General features: G+C 38.6%; 1 long non-coding RNA gene across 2 annotated transcripts; it reads right to left on the reverse strand.

The window, feature by feature from the left end:
- Positions 1-589: 589 nt before the first annotated feature.
- Positions 590-17282, reverse strand: LOC133407810 (uncharacterized). 2 transcript variants are annotated; one of them, XR_009769218.1, is made up of 3 exons: positions 17204-17282; positions 4152-4295; positions 590-869 (listed from the first exon to the last, which is right to left on the reverse strand). It is a non-coding gene; the product is annotated as an uncharacterized LOC133407810 (long non-coding RNA). The 2 variants fall into 2 exon arrangements; XR_009769222.1 differs by lacking the exon at positions 590-869 and adding an exon at positions 3742-3819.
- Between the last annotated feature and the right edge of the window lie 372 nt (positions 17283-17654).

Below are 17654 nucleotides of genomic sequence, written 5' to 3' on the forward strand. Positions count from 1 at the left end.
GTCCAAATAATAGTCTCCAACAAGCTTTGTGGCTTGTCAATATGTTTTTCTAGTCTTTCCAGTGTCATCAGTTTCATGTTCAGTGACCACTGTGGCTGTTTCCTTCTTTAATGGAAGGGTTCCAAAAATGTGTGTGAATGTGTTCCTATATTTTATTTGAGTCTTAAAATCATTATCAGGATTACTGTGCACAGGGGAAATATATTTTCGACAGAAGTCCAATGACAAACATGATAAATGGGCATAATTCAGTGACTCATGCTCCTGCTGTGTCCACACTGACCCCCAAACAAGTCTGAACTCCACACTTTGACCTCAATGCCCCTCCTCCACGGAGTCACTCATGTATTACATTGTGCATTAACCGGCCATTGACCTCTCTATGCTAAACCCAAATGCCTAATCATTTTATAGCAATTGTACTGCTGATTCTGTTATCCACTCTAGCCACGGGCTTCAAAAGTGTCTCAAATGACTTGTCTTGTCTAAATCACCCAAATGGGAGCTGGCAGCAAGATTAAAAAAGGAATAAGTACAGACAGAATTGCTATTTTTTTCATTTTGTAACTTTATTTAAAAAGGCTCCGCCTGTAGCCTGACATTTTTAATCTCTCCATTTGTCACTTAGACATTTTTGCCATTATGACCACAAAACTTGACCGTTGCCCCCACCAATATGTATACTCATCTCACTAATACAGAGAGTAATGGTAATACCGTTATAATGTTTTTGAAGTCAAGATAATGCTAATGCCTCTAATGATGACGCATTCTCTTAAATCCGTCCCCGTCATCCAATTGTCTCTTGTGGTGGTGAGGCCGGCCTTGTCGCCCCGTGGGAGATCTGTGATGTATTCAGCCAGCCAGGCCTTGGGAGGAAAATGAAAACAAATGTGGTGTAATAAAAGAGAGAAGATGAAGTGATTCTGTAATGATGCTCTGCACCGGCCATATAAATCAGAAAACAGAAGTGGAGCAGGGCATATACTGTATGTTCCCATCTTCACGGGATAATATGGGAACACAGCATACATGCGCACATTTGGTGTGCTTTGTGAAGACCGCTCCGATATAGAATTGCAAAGATTATTCATCTTGTTGTTTGCGGTTGACATTGTTGTAAATTCCATCGTGTTTTTCTGGAGCCTGCTTACACGAGAGCATTTCCCATGTAGCAATGTTGGTGGTGGGGGGGTATTTTTGCTGTTGTAGAGGCATTCCTCCTATTACAAATATTATTTAACATGGAACTCTCATTACTGTCCAAAACTAATATGGTTGCACTATCACTTAGTGTTCATTCCCTTAACTGTACTCTGCAATCAGATTTATCCAGATAAAATGATGAACCTATTATGAATAATTTACTATTTGAAGGAAAACTAATTGAATACTTTTAAGTGACCAAGACAATAGCCTGATCTTAATCCAGTTAGGGAAGACAAAAGTGAAGGCAGCTGAAGTTGCAATCGAAAAGCAAGTGAAGGTGGCTGCAGTGAAGGCCTGGCAAAGTATCTCCTGGGAGAAATTGGGGATGGCCATTTTGGATTTTCCTCAATATGAAAAGTGATCTATTCTGCAATGACATATTCTACACATAACATGGTTGTAATTTGTCAGTGGTGAATTTCATATTTTAAAGAATACTCTTAAATATTATTCAATCGCACATCTTGATTGTTTCCTTTAAAATCCGGCCAAATCCTAAAAACAAAGGTTCAGAATATACGACAAGATGCACAGAGTCTGTAGTAACAAGAGAGCCCTTCTCTTTTAATATTGCTTTAAGAATGGAAATGTCACAAAGAGAAATAGGGCAGTGTGATGTAATATGAAATCTAAGTACCATATTTCAATCAAGATTTCACTGTAAAAAGCCGAAGCACACGTTCTGAATTTTATGACATAAGCACTGTTTGTATTGTGTCGTACTGTGTCTTTTTTTATTTATGTTATTCTTTTCTTTATACCGCTTGCGACAGTCTATCTCCAGAAGGCAGGACGCGCTGCTGTAATCACTGTAAATATAGTTAAAGCATGAAACGGTCGTTCTGCAGTTCCCCTTTGGGGGTCGCTATGGTCACAATGTAAGGCTTGTACTCCAAGGAGATGCAGGCTTGACGCAAACAGTACAATGGTGGCAACCTTAATTATGCAGGCAATAAAATATGTACAGTGCTTAAGACAATGCCACATGTCATTGTTTGTCTCAGAGACCATCCAAGCATCGCGAGTGGGCTCTCGAAGTTTTAGCATTTTGAACAGGAATGAGGAATTTCAAAGTGAATTCACTTTTTATACTCAAAATTGAGTCTCGGTGAAGTCTGAAATGAATCAAATGTTCTGCAATGTACATACATAACATCATATTAACATCTTACTCAATAAATAACATACTTGACTATTTTCCCCCATTTCTGGACAACAGTAAATTTGAAAAAATATTTATTGATAAATATTTTTTAGCATTAAAATAAACAGTTTGGTGAAAGAGCTGATATTGGTGTCTTAACCATAAGAGGGAGGGTGGTCGGGAGTACTGATTTTAGGTTTTAGGATCTTTCTGCTGCTGTATTAGCATTGTACTCAAAGCCTCCGCTGCCCCTATTTTAAACCTGCAAACTTTGAAGGCGGACTTCAGACTTTCTCCGCTTATTATCGAGACATAAAGAATAATAAACAGAAAATGCAATACATAATTGATGCCTAATAAGTGACAGAGAGCACAGCAGGTCTCATTTATTTTTGTATTTTCTTACCACGAAGAGAGGAAGCCTCCTGAGTTGTTTATTTCCTCCTTTCCCTTCCTTTCTTTCTTTTCATGTCCTTCTCATTTTACGAGCCATGAGTCAACACAGCACACGTAAATGATATTTCGACACACAGTGCCATGAATAATGCATTTGAATTTACTTTTATGCCAGAGTTAGACCCCTCTCAGCAGCCGTTCCCTCCATCTACCTTTCCTCCTCACAGTCCCTTCCCCCTTTCATTCTTAGCCCACCCTCCTCCCCTTCCCCTTCCTCCTCTCTTCACTATTCATCCTCATCAGAGCTCAACCTCATTTCTCTTTTCCATAACCCTCCCTCGCTTCTCCTCTTCTTCGTCTCTCTCCTCCTCCATCACGGCAGAAAAGAAACAGTACACAGGATAAGACTCAAGCTTTCCAATATTTCTTATCAAGGTCCTGCTCAGGTGGCTGCTCACTGACACATTTTATAATCATGACTTCAGGTATTGGTGTGCATCACAGATGGACTGGATTTACAATAGATGAGAGGACTCCGATATAGTACCGGTATAGACAGTATGTAAAATGTAGAAATGGGAAGAAAAGAGTCATTCATCTTGAACAATTCTTAACTGTCCACATTGGATGCTACTGCTGCAGCTACAGTGCTGTGAAAACGTATTGACCCCCTTCTAAAAGTCTTATAGTTTTGCATTGTTTCCCCACTTTAATGTTTCAGATCATCAAATAAATGTAAATATCAGACAACTATAACCCAAGTGAACTTAAAATGCTGTTTTTAAATGGTGATTTCATTTATTAAGGGAAAAAACGATTCAAAGTTACCTGGCCCTGTGTTACAAAGTAATGGCCGCCTAAACCAAAGAAATGGTTGGGCCATTGTCAGGCCACTCCAAAACCTCAAATATTTTTTTAAGCCATTCAGAAGTTGACTAACTGGTGTGTTTTGGATTGTTATCCTGCTGCAGAACCCAAGTGCGCTTTAGGTTGCGGTCACAAACCGATGGCTGAACATTCTCCTTCAGGATTTTCTGTTAATGCATCAATCACAGCATGCTGTCCAGGTCCTGAAAGAGAAGCAGCCCAAGACCATCACACGACCACCACCATGTTTAACTATTGGTAGGATGTTCTTTTTCTGAAATGTGCTGCATTTACACCAGATGTAAAGAGACGCACACCTTCCAAAAAGCTCAGCTTTCATCTCATCAGTCCATTATAATATTCTCCCAAAAGTCTTGGGAATCATTCAGATGTTTTTGTTTTTGTTTTTTTTTGTGCAAAATTAAGACAAGCCTTTCTTTTCTTTTTGGTCAGCAGTGGTTTTCGCACTTGGAACTCTGCCATGGATGGCATTTTTGCCCAGTCTCTTCCTTATTGTTGTGTCATGAACACTGACCTTAACTGAGGCAAGGGAGGCCTGCAGATCTTCAGAACAACTTCTGAGTTCCTTTCTGGCCTCCTGATGAGTCATTGCTGTTCTCTTAGGGTAATCTTTTTAGGCCGGCCACTCCTGGGAAGGCTGACCATTGTTCCTTGTTTCCTAAATGAATGAATCATAAAGCCTTAGAAATTGCTGTTATAACCCTTTCCAGACTGATAGATATCAATTACTTTATTTGTCAACTGTTCTGGAATTTCTTTGCATCGTGTCATTTTGTTGCAGCTTTCTTAGACCTTTTGTCCAACTTGATTTTGTCGGGATAGATTCTGTTTAAGTGATTTCTTGATTGAACTGGTCTGGAGGTAATCAGTCTTGGGTGTGATCAGTGAAAATTAAAGAAGGAAATCGTGATTAGCCACAATTAATTCATGATTTTGCAAGTGGGGGGGGGGTTATTACTTTTTTCACACAGGGCCAGTTACGTTTTATTTTTTCCTTAAGTATCTGATATCTTTTTGTTGGATGCCTGCTGTTTCACCAGCAGCCTGATGGTGGTCTCAAGGTGTGAAAAGTTGTGATCAGACTCCCTATAGGTGGGAGCAAATAAAAGCCGTACGCTCCCTTTACGTTGGCATACAGTATAGGAGTTCCAGAGTTTTTATTCCCTCTCATTTCACAGTCTAATTGTTGTGTGAAGTTGTTTGTAGATGAGAGATTAAGAACTCAATTGAGGTTTCCTGACTAGTTTAAGGGCTCCGGGATGCTGAGATTCTAATTTCGTGATTACAGTGTGCATGACGTCACTTGCGTTGGCTGCTGCAGCTGAAGGTTGAATGTTACCAAACAACTGCGGTTTTCTAACAACCGTTCTTTCGTACGTTGGCGTTCCCCATAATGCTCAATGGAAGGAAACATTAATTCCCCTCCCTGCCTTTACTTTAGCGCCAGCTGTCATCCGTCTCCTCGGTTTCTTTGCTGAGGTGATATTGCCCGGCTCCCTGTTAGTGGTCAAAAAGGCAGTAGCTTCTCGTGGTTGTAAACAAGAGTGGGGGGAAAAAGTCCTATCGCGTCGATATTGTCCAATAATACATCTTGGACTAAACAATACTAAATTGTGGCAAAGATAAGAAATTAAAGACAAAGTGAGTGGAAGCTACTCAGCGGCCTCGAATGTAAGTGTAACTCTTAACTGTTAACATTCACTGCCTTAATTAACTGTAAAGGCTGTGTTTTAATTTACATTTTTAAGAGTCATACAAGTGTTGATGGAGAGTCACCAATGAACATGCAGAGGCAAATTACCTCTTATGCTTGGGAGGTGAGTCTCTTCCCATAAATACTAAACCCATCTGTCTTTGCTGTGTACTTGCTTCTTGACTTACAGCCATAATTTACTGAGCAACCCGGACAGAGACTTGTGGAGTTATTCTTCTTTTCCATTCTGGGTACCCTTTGCTGTTGTATCACCCAAAAAAAAAAAAAAGAAAGAAAGAGGGAAAAAAAATAAAATAAAATACACACACACACATAGCCAAAGCGTTTTATCCTTTCGGTGCTCACTGAACTCAAGTCTCACAAGATAGGCTGTCATTTCACATGACATCATGCTTAACAACGGTTCCATCTCTGTGTTTATGTATAACTTTGGAGGCATATTGTCCTGAATATTGACGAATCATCCACTATAGTTGCACTGTATTCAACCCTTAATCATTCTTCCCATGCTGCTGTTGTTTAGCGCTTGAAACAAAATGTCTGAAACGCAAAAGGAAAAGAGCTTGCTGTCTTAATTATTACCAGAAACAAAGGTAATTATGTTTTCTGTGTGGATTGTATGTTTTTCTGACTCTCGACAAAGTTATGCAAATACGACTTTCCAAGGGGTATGGGTGTTGTGTGGGGGCTTAGGCAGACCATTCTATTGTGGAATAGTTTATAAAAAAAAAAAAAAAAAAAAATGTGGGGCAGATCGATATGTTTAGTTTGCATCAAGCACTGTGCTAAGGGCGTTTCACTCCATGCCTTCCAAGCCACTAACCTTGCGAATATCAAGTTTCAGACTGATACAGTATTGGCCCATCAAAATGATTAACCAATTAGCATTCTTTAAGGAGATTGCCGTGCCAAAGTGTGGTTTAGTTTTGACCATCTTGTAAATATTGGCAGTTGAACGGCATGCAGTAGATGATGATGATGATAGCTTTATGTATTGTATACCTGAGCTTCATGGCTTCATGTACCAAAATTACTGTATTCAATGGATTTTCCCTTCTCTCATACCATAACACAAAAAATAAAAAAGTGCCATTAAATAATTTAAGACCAATTCATTTGTTGAGTGCTTTATGCCTGTCAGATGAATCTTCGATTTTACTGTCACAGATAATTGCCCTTTTCACTTAACAAGATTTCTTACAAAAAACGAAACCTTTTTAAGATCGCATGGCTATTTTTATTATTACTTATTATTGTAAACCAGCTTTTAATTGCGAAATCTTGCTGAGGGGTGACAATCGGGAAAGCAGGGCTGCATAATCTGCATCGTCCTCATCATCCACAAAGTAGTTCTTCATTCATAATTCACAGACTCACCCCAACCCCCCTCCCATTACATCTAATGAAAGCCACTGACCTGAAAATACTGCGCGAATGAGCTTGTTTAAATGTGACGTGAACATTGTTTGCATCCGCCCCGTACATGTTACCAGAAAACACCTTGAGTCAATATTTATGCCACTGCTGCTCATTTTTAAGAGTATGAACGATGAAACTGCAAGGTGCCATCACATTTTTATGCATGCTGTAAATGTTGGCCTTGAGACATCAAGTGGTACTTTCACTGGGGTTTATTTTCCATTATTGTGCATGTTCAGAACAGTATGTTTATGTCCATTTCAAATTGGAAAATCTCTCTAATGCTTTTTTCCCCCCTTTTATGACCCAGAAACAGAATTTCCCTGTGGTATTCAAAAAGTGCAAAGGCACACAATATGCTGTTACATTTATTTTAATATGTTGGGTATGCGAATACATATCTGACTGCAGTGCACATTAATAGTACGTATGTGTCCCTCTGGCCATGTTTTCGTAAGCTCAAACTCTCAGACTGGACATTCTTTTGCTCTATTAGACTGCAACCGCGATATCCCACAATAACATGCAAACACACAGTGTATTGTTCCTTTCCCCCCCCCACAATGCACTGCACTGAAGACAAAATGCACACTTTAATAACAGTGTAAGTTATCTGATCAACTTTTAAGAAAATATTTTGGATATTCTGCTTTGATAATTTTGTCCAACCTGTTCTCCAGTCAAAGAAAGTTCAGTGCTCTCCCTTTTTTCTTTCTTGTAAAACATGACTGGCTTTCACATTAAATATATAGGCTGTTTAATCTCAGCTAAATGCATTAGTCACTGTGTTGGCCCGAGGCAGCGACAGTGTTCACGGCGCATCATTGGCTGTGATATCTAAAGCTACCATATCGCTTTAAGCTAGTTTCACTGAAAGCATTTCTTGTTGCAGTTAAGTGCATATTTAACAGACTGTCCAGTTTATCCTACATAGTTATTCCTATCAGCCTCTTTGGTGATAAATTGGTTTCAGAGCAGCGTTTAAGGATGCCTCCTGCTTTAACAAAAAGTGTGAAAAGTAGAATAAAAAGAGGACTCGCAAACTTTGTCAACACTGCATCCATCTTATCAGAACCAAATGAGTCATATGGGATTAGGAGTCATGTTCAACAAAACAACACACCTACAGAGAAGGAAACCTTTTACAGAGCGAGCCTGCTCGTCAAATAAAAACGGGGACAGACAAATTTTTTTCTCGACCGAATGATCCATGGATTTGATTAAGTTGAAAGGGTAACAACATCTGCATTGAGAACAAGCCTTTGACTTCAGTACTGTGATTAAATATTCATTCTGTGTTGTTTTACCAAAGTAGATTAGGAGCGATGCGTATATGGACAGATTCTTAATGTCATACGGGTGTAAAAATAAGTTACACATAGTTATAGTATGATGTAAAAAGAAAAATGTCTAGTCACCCATATATTTGGTGATGTGCAACAGATAGGCAGCTGACTTTGCTGAATGTGTCCATTCCATTCTTCTTGTATTAGCACAATGGTATTTTGAGATACAAGGCGTCATTCGGATGAGTTTTTGCTTTGACTTGCGAGCAAAACTTTGAGATACAAGCGTTGTACGGTGGTAGTGAACTTAACTCACGTTACAACAAGCAGCAGTTTGGCAGAATGGTGAACAATTCTTTCAAAATAGAGGCTTCAAGCTGTTTAATGGTAGCACATTACACATTGTGTGTGTAAAACCACATCATATATTTGCCTTAGGAAAATCTGCTTAGCTTAATGCTAACAAACAATGCAAAACACCATAGACAGGCTAACAAATGGCATCGGAGTCTCCGTGTAATAACACTTTAAAAGGGAAGGAGATGCAAAAATTTTGGAGGGCAAGATTATGTTGTATGTGCCCCCTCTAGTCTAAAATCGGTGTTTCAATTAATATTGCGTTCGAGGGATAAGAATTAAACTCAATCTCAGGGGGTGGCCATGTTGGGCAATATCTGCCTCTGCTGGCAGAACTACGTGTTGATTACATGATGGTTTGAGCAATATTCTAGCAAGTTTGCATTCATATCATCATGTAATCAACCTCTGCCTCCAATTAAAAAATCAAAGACAAGCCAGCTGCTACAACGACCGCTCACACCGAGCACCGCGGCAACATGCTGAACGGTGCCGCCACACCAATTCCTGTCTCTTTGTGCGTATGTTTAGTTGTGTGGGTGTGATTTCCTCAGAGAGAAGGACAAAAAAGTACTAATAGGGAAGTGCACATTGTATAGGAAGCAAATTTATCAAAACGATGTTAAGGCAGCAACATTCCAGAAGCCAACACAGCATTTCCGATTGACGCCGTTATTTTGGAACTCAAAGTTGCACCACTTTCGTTGGCAAACTGACGCAAACTTGATGATTGCTGCGCGGCGCAAATGCCGTAAATTAGACTCCTCAAACAACATAATACGAATGCATACACAACTCATAAATGTTTTAGGCACTTACATTTGAAAGATTAACATATTTCTTGAAACACTTAATGACTTTGTGTCCATTTCAACAGTCTCACTGCAGACAGTAGGAGGAGACGGAGTTGAGGAAGCTTGCTCGGCTTTGAGTTGAGGGGGTCGTGCCCTCTCAAGCCCCGGGCCCGGTGGAGTTAATCCTTTGGGACCCAAAAGTGGGTCGTGGACCCATTTTGGGTGGGTTGTGGACAGCCAGTAAAAAAATTACATGTACAGTGTATTTGTATTCAGACTTTTTCAGTACAGTACAGAGGCTTTCCAAGTACCCACATGGAACATATTAAGTCAGCGATAGGAAATGTTACTCACTTGTGCTCTAGTCACTCGTTTACTCCGTAAACAATACAGTGCAGCTCAGCCTCTTAACCTGCGGGCTTAATAGCAAGCAATATGCTTTTGGCGGTATGTCAAACTCCTTTGAAACAGCGTTTAAAAATATAACATACTGTACATGTGTTTTCAGAGGCTCTTTTTAAACAGAACATTATTTATTGTTCTAATATATAAGTGGGTCGCAACTGTGTAACAATACGAAAATGCGGATCTCAAGGTGACCACAGTTAAGAATCGCTGCTTCCGATCAGGGGTGCACTGTAGCCTGACATCCACATAAGGGCCGCTCTGTTCTTTAATCCGACCGACTGAGCCATTTATATTATCAAGAGTGCTGTAATATTTGTTGCATTCATAATTTTTGGGTTAAAATTGGATGCGTGATTGTTTTATTCATTTATCTTCATGAATAATTCGGTAATTGATTTATCGTAAATAAATAAAAAAAACTTTATTCACGATAATTTTACATTACATGGCAAATGTTTATTTAATGTTAAAATTAAAAACTATTTTAAAACGTTTTTATTATTTAAATAGTAATGTTTCATAATTATATTTAACTTGTGCATTATTATATTTATCTTGTGCCCAAAAAAAGTGTAGTGCAGTGGTTCTCAAACCTTTTACACCTAGTAGGCTACCACCTAAAAAGTACTTTGCTTTCTACGTAATACCATAATCACCAACACTGAAATACAGTCAAGTAGTAGCCCTGTGTCAAAAAACGACAAAGATTTTATTACTAAAAAGTATATTTAGAATTATTTTGAACAGCTGTAACATCTTACAGTATGATCATTAACATCATTGTAAAATGTACTTAAATAATGTGACCATTAAAATGTATTGTACATAAAATTTAAATAAATAAAAAAATGCTACCTAAATAAATCTTTAAAAATAAACCGTTCTTAAAGTTTAAATGTGAGGGCATTGAATTGAAAAGTTAAATACAACTGAACTGTACTTAGGCAGTGATTCTTTCACGACCACTTGAGAGAGCCCACTTACCACTAGTGGTACCCGTAACACTCTTTGAGAATCTCTGGTCTAGTTCAAACATAATATGAAATATTTATACAATTTGCTACTGAAGTCTACATTTTGGACTTTATTAAGCTATGGCTTCTGGAGCACCATTTTAATGGCATACATGTTTCAGTTTGTCTTTTGCACGTCTTTATGGAAACATCTTGATTTCTGTGCCTGATGAGCCCCTCCTCTACACCTCGTCACAGCTAAAGGTGACTTCGTGTGTGGAGTAGTCCTCGTCTTCGGTGCGTTGCAGCACTGAAGTCTTGCGAACCAAAACTACACCCCACCTCCCAATAAAACTGATTTGCTCTGGCACGTATAGTTTTGGAAAATAAATCAGTCGACTCTTTCCACTTCATGCACTCATGACATAATTTGTTTCCCCTCTTAACTCAATTATTGTCACTTAGTTCATCTGTAGGCCAACAATGACCTGCAGCCACAGTACAGACATGGCCCTGCCCTCCCCTCCCCTCTGTGACAAAGAGGAATGGTTACGCCCTCAGCCTGTACATTTCTCACTTAAACACAAACAAGCTGGAGAATTACAGCCTGTGCCTTATTGCTCTGTTGCACAATCCTCTTTCCTCTGCCCTTAATGTAAGCTTGAAGATAATTTTGACATTTTAATGTAAGGCACATGGAGGGGGAACAAATGGTTATCCATCTAATTGTATTATGTGGCTTTTTGCAGACCACTAACAATCCAGAATAATTTGAATGATGAGTAATTGCGTGATGAGCATAGATATATTTAACTGATCAATGAAATGTAGGCCTCATTTTAGCTTATTTTGAGCATGCACGACTTTTACTTCCCAAAATTTAGTGCTGTTCTCATTTATTTCTTAATATTGTGATGAGTACACCTTGACTGGCTTAATAAGAATATTTTCCCCAAAGTTTGACATCATGTCATAGTTTACCAAAATAGTAGACATTACAAAAGTTGAATGTTAAAAATAAGCTCAAGTTCAGTGTAAGTTTAACGTTGTACTTGTTTTTTTCCCAGGGTAAAGAATGACATTAAGTAGCAATGAAACGACGTTATGTGTTAGACTATGCACACACATACTGTAGTCAAATAAAAGCCATCATTTTTCAGGAAATTCAACAAAAACGCGCCAACAGGAAAGCAGATCTTGACATGCCACAAAAAAAGTCAACTAGAATGGTAAAAAGCAATATGTCATGTTATGTGACAGGCGGTGTAAATATTAAACATTTGTGAAGCTTTCTGAAATCGGTTATACAATCTATATCCATTTTGATTAAATGGTTGGAATGTTTTTTTCTATTTTTATTTTTTATTTTTAAATTTTTCTATTTACTTTTTCCAAAATGAAGCCTATTAAATTATTTTTGCCTTTGATGTGTCATTACTCAGCTGTTCATAAATCAAATGATGTCAAATATTTTTTAAACACCTGTATTTAAGTCAGCATTATACCAATGTAAATTAATAAATCGACCAGAAGTCAGAAGTGTTACACACAACTCGCTGGTGCCAGCACACCATGAGTTGTCCAGGCTGGTCCACCAATAGAGTGATCCTAAATCGCTATGGCAACAACAAACACTTTTCTTGCTGTTATACGCCAGTGTGCCATTAACATAATTGTTTAAGGATACACAAACTTACTGTACATGCTGTTGTTTATCATGTGTGTTAAATTACGTTTCAGCTTGTTTGAATGATAATATAACAACAAGTTAATTATTTAGGATTAAACATGATAGGGCAAATGTTATTGAAAAGGTCTCTTGTTGTGTCAATTAGCTGATTAAGTATCATCTCCTCCTGCCGGTTGCCCGCGGAAAACTGATCTGTTTTTAAAGAGGCACAACATACAACGAAGACAGCAGAGAGCAAGCAAAAGAGGCACATTTGCAAGTACATGTCCGTCTGCACGTTTGACTGACAGTCGCCTGCCATTTTATCACGCTTTTACTTTAATTGCTTGCATTTTATTTAGTATAATCAATTATGGTGGAACTTAATCAGTAGGGATTCAATGACTTTGGACAAGAAAAGGCAGACATCAGTGACAGACATTGCAATGGTTTTAATTAAAGCAAGAAAGGGTTATTCAACCCTGATAAAGGCTTTGTGTTTATTTCATAACATGCCCATTGTACTACCGCGAATATAGGAAGTGAGCACACCCCCTTTAAGGAGATTTTTTTTTTCTGATCCAATGGAAAAACAATCACAAAACCACGACAGTGTGAAATTGATTTAGATTAATTTATTTGAAGATGAGCCACCTTAAGTATCAAGTACAGTGTTGCCTTGAGATGTGAGTGACCCGACTTACACGTTTTTCACTGTGAAATCACTATGAAAAATGATCATACGGACACTTACACTAGTAGTGGAAAAAAGTATATTGTTCTTTGTGTCGACATGACGATACAGTTGTATACTGCTTCCTGATGACCAAGGCAGGCACACCGGAAGGAGCAGTACAATGAATTGGATGGCAGCATTAAATCATGATGCACAAAGTATTTAATACTTTACATTCTATTTAATTATTACTCTATGGTTCTATGAAGTACAACATTATACAGTGATATTTTTCACAACACAAACACAAACATTAGATTTTTCGGTGGGCGGCTGACCCAGATTAATAGCATTTCCGTTGATTTTAATTGGTGGAAGATAATTTGTTTTGCGCTACGAGCGTGGTCATGGAACAAATAAACTCGTATCCCAAGGCACCACTGTATTGGTGTTTACTTGGTATCAAATGGTACCAAATCTTGTAGCATCACAAACCAGTTTTGAGCACTTCTTTGAGTCTTGTAAAGAAAATTTTTTTTCCCAAAATTGTTAAGCAAATAAAATAATAAGTACAGAAAGATGGTTACATCATTCTGAGCTCTCTTTAATGGCAGCGTTCAGCGTTTCTTGGTAGGAGTCAATCATTCGTGGTGCTTGTTGTGTTGCCGACAACATTTGCCCACTCTTCCATGTGAAACCAGTTCCATATCTGTCAGGATTTTAGGTTACCTCTTCAGGTCACCCCACAGATTTTCAGCTACGTTTAGGGTTGGTCTCTGGCTAATTTTATATTGGTGAAGCCCTTCCAGTGTTGATTTTGGGTGTATAGTTAACCCCCGATATTTGCGGGGAATAGCGAAAATTTGAGAGGAATTCACGAGCTCTAAAAAGGTTTGCAATTTGCGATAGAGATGGCGGCAAAGCACTTTTTCTATTAGACAAGGCTATGGACTGACCAGATGAAGCCCCTCCCCTCAGTTTAACAAAGCTGCTTATCATCAAGTTACCACCAGGTGGGGCAAAGCAATATTTTTCAGCAAATAACAGATAGATTTCCCCCAGAAAATCAGTGAATAGGCAAATTCGCAAATGCTCAACCATGTACTTGCATACGTTCACTGTATGCTTGTGCTGATTGCTGCGTTGAAAGGTGAAATTGATTTTCAGCTTTCTAGCAGACATTTGAACTTATTATAGACTTAAGGTTTTTGCTCCAAAGTTGACTGCTCTTTGGAGTTTGGAGCTGTTCAAGAAGTCCTTCCACCTTGCAAAAGTACTCACACTCTCTACTAACTGTAAGTAGATGTATAGATAATTGTGTAAAAGAAAAAGTACTGATTCAACTTGTGTATTTAAAGGGGATGTTTGCAATTTGCAAAAATAAATGACTGTCATATTTTTAAATGTTGGTATCATCTGGCAGTTTAAAATGATCTGAGAAGAAATCAGCCTCATCTCTGGCCCCATCTTGTGCTTCTAATTTGATTTACAAGAAACCAGCGCTCCCGAGGAAAAACAACCAAGCAGAGACAGAAGACCTGACTTACAAGGTGTCAATCATTTGTCGCACACTCGCAGGCACACCCCCAGAATCACGCTGTCCCACTAGTGAGGACAAAGTGCACAAGCAGATGGACCCCAAGCTGGACACCAACCAAAAGCGCAAACAGCTTTCCAGAGAAGAAATGTCCCTGTGAATGGTAGGAACACAACGATTGGACTCAGCACTCTGAGAAAAGCACCTTTTTCGTAATGGAGTGTTACTATTACACGAAATGTTATCGGTTTTAAATTTAGTTTTTTTGTGAGGCTGGAAAAACAAACAACATTCTTTTTTTAAATTGCAAACCCTCGTCAAGTAAAAATAAAAAAGTACTGAATGAAATGTGGCGGCAAAACTGGTTAGCACATCTGCCTCACAGTTCTGAGGACCGGGTTCAAATCCGGCCTCCCCTGTGTGGAGTTTGCATGATCTCCCTGTGCCTGCGTGGGTTTTCTCCGGGTACTCCGGTTTCCTCCCACGTTCCAAAAACATGCATGGTAGGTTAACTGAAGACTCTAAATTGTCCGTAAGTGTGAATGTTTTTGTGAATGGTTGTTTGTTTATATGTGCCCTGCGATTGGCTGGCGACCAGTTCAGGGTGTACCCCGCCTCTCGCCCGAAGATAGCTGGGATAGGCTCCAGGATAACCAGTACGGAAAATGGATGGATGAATGAATGAAATGTACAAAAGTGAAAATAATGTTTTACTGTCAATTATATACAATTTTGACAGACTGGCACAATAAAACGCCCTGCCAATGTTGTGAACTGAGGGACAAAAAATGCTAAATTGTCAAACGACAATAACTGAAAAAAATAAGCCTTACTCGTGTGAGTATTTTCAGATGAGACGGAGAATTTTTGAACGTCAGCAGCAGGCAGTTTTTAGGTCGGCACAAGACACAAGGCATTCACTATGAATCCTTCCTGTCGTCAGCAATAATAAATCCATGCATGTGGAATATCTTACATCACCAAATTTGTTGCTGTCGTTGTTAATGCATCCTGGTTCATGTTCCTCCATGTCACTGATGTCTCTGATTTTCCACCTTAGAAGACCCCAAGAACTCATTCAATCAGTACCTCAACTGCAGATAACATTACCTTGCTCTCTTTTACAACTTCCCTCCAGGGTGACAAAGTAATGTGTGTATTCTGGCAAAGTTAGGAGCAGAAAGTACAGATGTCTTTTTAAATGTTGCGAGTAAAGGTAAAGAGTCATCAGAAATAAATAGTCAAGCTAACTTGAGATACCTAAAAAAATAAAGAATAAAATAAAGCATCTACTAATAAAGTAAAGAAGTATATGAACTTGACTTCCCTTAGTACTGAAGTAGTCGTACTTTGTTACTTCCCTTTCCTGCTGTATGTACTGTACTGTTCATTAGCACAACAGCTGAGCTAAATGTCACAACATTTATGATGGTTTTGATTCGTCTTTCACCCCAATATCTAGGTTAGACGGCCGATTTGCATCATCAGGACTGCTCCGGGTGATTAAATGAAATAAAACGAAATTGGAAATAGTGTATAGGAAAAATGTGTGTGTGGTGGGGTGGCGGTGGGGGGAAGGAATCAAGCCTAATGATTGGTGCCTCAGCCCAGCAGTCACTCTTCATCCTTCAAAATATTTAGCAAGCACCTGATCCTCAGCTGACAGTTTGAACCTGACCATATAAGGTCAGGAGGAACATAACATCTGAACCAAAGAAACTGAGTGTCCACTTGGATTTTTTGCTGCGTGAGTGATGCCTTTTGGCAGAAACAAAGATTATTTATGAAAATGACTTTGGAATCATTGCACACGAAATAATAACTAATACTGAAAATACGTACGTGTGTGTGTCAGGCTGCGGGGAAAAAAAAAAAAAAGTGTTACACTCTGACTTAATTTCTTTCTCACAAGCCCCAAAATAGCATTTTGTTTTCCAAGTAAATGGACAGATTAAAAAAAAAAGTAACATCAAAATAATTCAATTTCAAGGGTTTTGGAGCCTCAGCAACATCATCATCATCTCTCCGTGACCTCATATAGTGATGTCTAACTATGATTGTTGTTGTGGTTTTATGCATCAGGTTCTCTCTCTCTCTCTCTCTCTCTCTCTCTCTCTCTCTCTCTCTCTCTCTCTCTCTCTCTCTGTCTGGCGCTGCTGAAGAAATGATGGAACATTGAGGTGTTTTGCAGATACAACTAGGGCATTGTTCCTGAAAAGACAGCTTTCTGCTGAATTTTTAAAAATGTGAAGTTGCACCACTTTAAATGCCACAAGCAAATTCCGTTCCCCATTCTCCTCGTATGAGTTCATACAGGCAAAATGAACTATTTAGATTTTTTTCACTTTTTTAAAAAAAATGATCATTTACTGTTTTTCGCAATTGCTAGGACACATTTTTTGACACCCTCCATTGTTTTCTCTAAACTGAAAACAAAACACAATTTTCAAGATACAATCACAAAACCCCAGACTCTTCCTGCAAAAGCAAACTATTGCCTCAAAGCAGACCCCAGAGTCAACCAAAATGAAAAACTCCACCCAACATAGAAAAAAGGAAAACAATGAATGATCAGATCATAAAGCTTTAGAAATAATCTTTCACAGTAGAAAGGTATTATAGTAAACATCATTGTTTGTATAGTATTAGTCAAAGCAGACTGTTCATTTATTCTTGTGGTTTAGATGAAGATCAGGCCACATTGTATGGACAATTTATGCAGAAAATTAAGAAATTTCAAAGGGTTCACCTACTTTTTTCCTCCCACTGTGCCTCCTCTCTCTCCTCTTACGCTACCTCTGTCTCTCTGATTGTTTCTATCCATAGTGAAACATCAACAACCAGTCCTCACTAAACTGGCTTATATTGGTTTCTTCACATCATGAGCCACAAGTGTGACTAGTTTTGAGTTGCTGTGTTTATGTTGAGACACGTGCTTGAATTGAGTTTCAGTTTTGCTACCTTTGCTTGCTATTATGCAACACAAGTGCATTAAAGTGCAAAATATGTTTTAGTGGGTGAAAATAAATTTGGAATTTGTGTCTGTCTAGGTGAAAATGCTTAAGGTTCTACCAAAAAATGACCAATTGAGTGAGTTCAGGACACTGATCATTTGGTTCAGACAATAGAGTTTTGTATTTTAGCAATTGAGTAATACTGTAAAGTGACATTCTTTGACTAAATACGTTTTGAGGGCATTGCCAT

Source organism: Phycodurus eques, chromosome 1, assembly GCF_024500275.1.
Source record: "Phycodurus eques isolate BA_2022a chromosome 1, UOR_Pequ_1.1, whole genome shotgun sequence".
Lineage (NCBI taxonomy): Eukaryota > Metazoa > Chordata > Actinopteri > Syngnathiformes > Syngnathidae > Phycodurus > Phycodurus eques.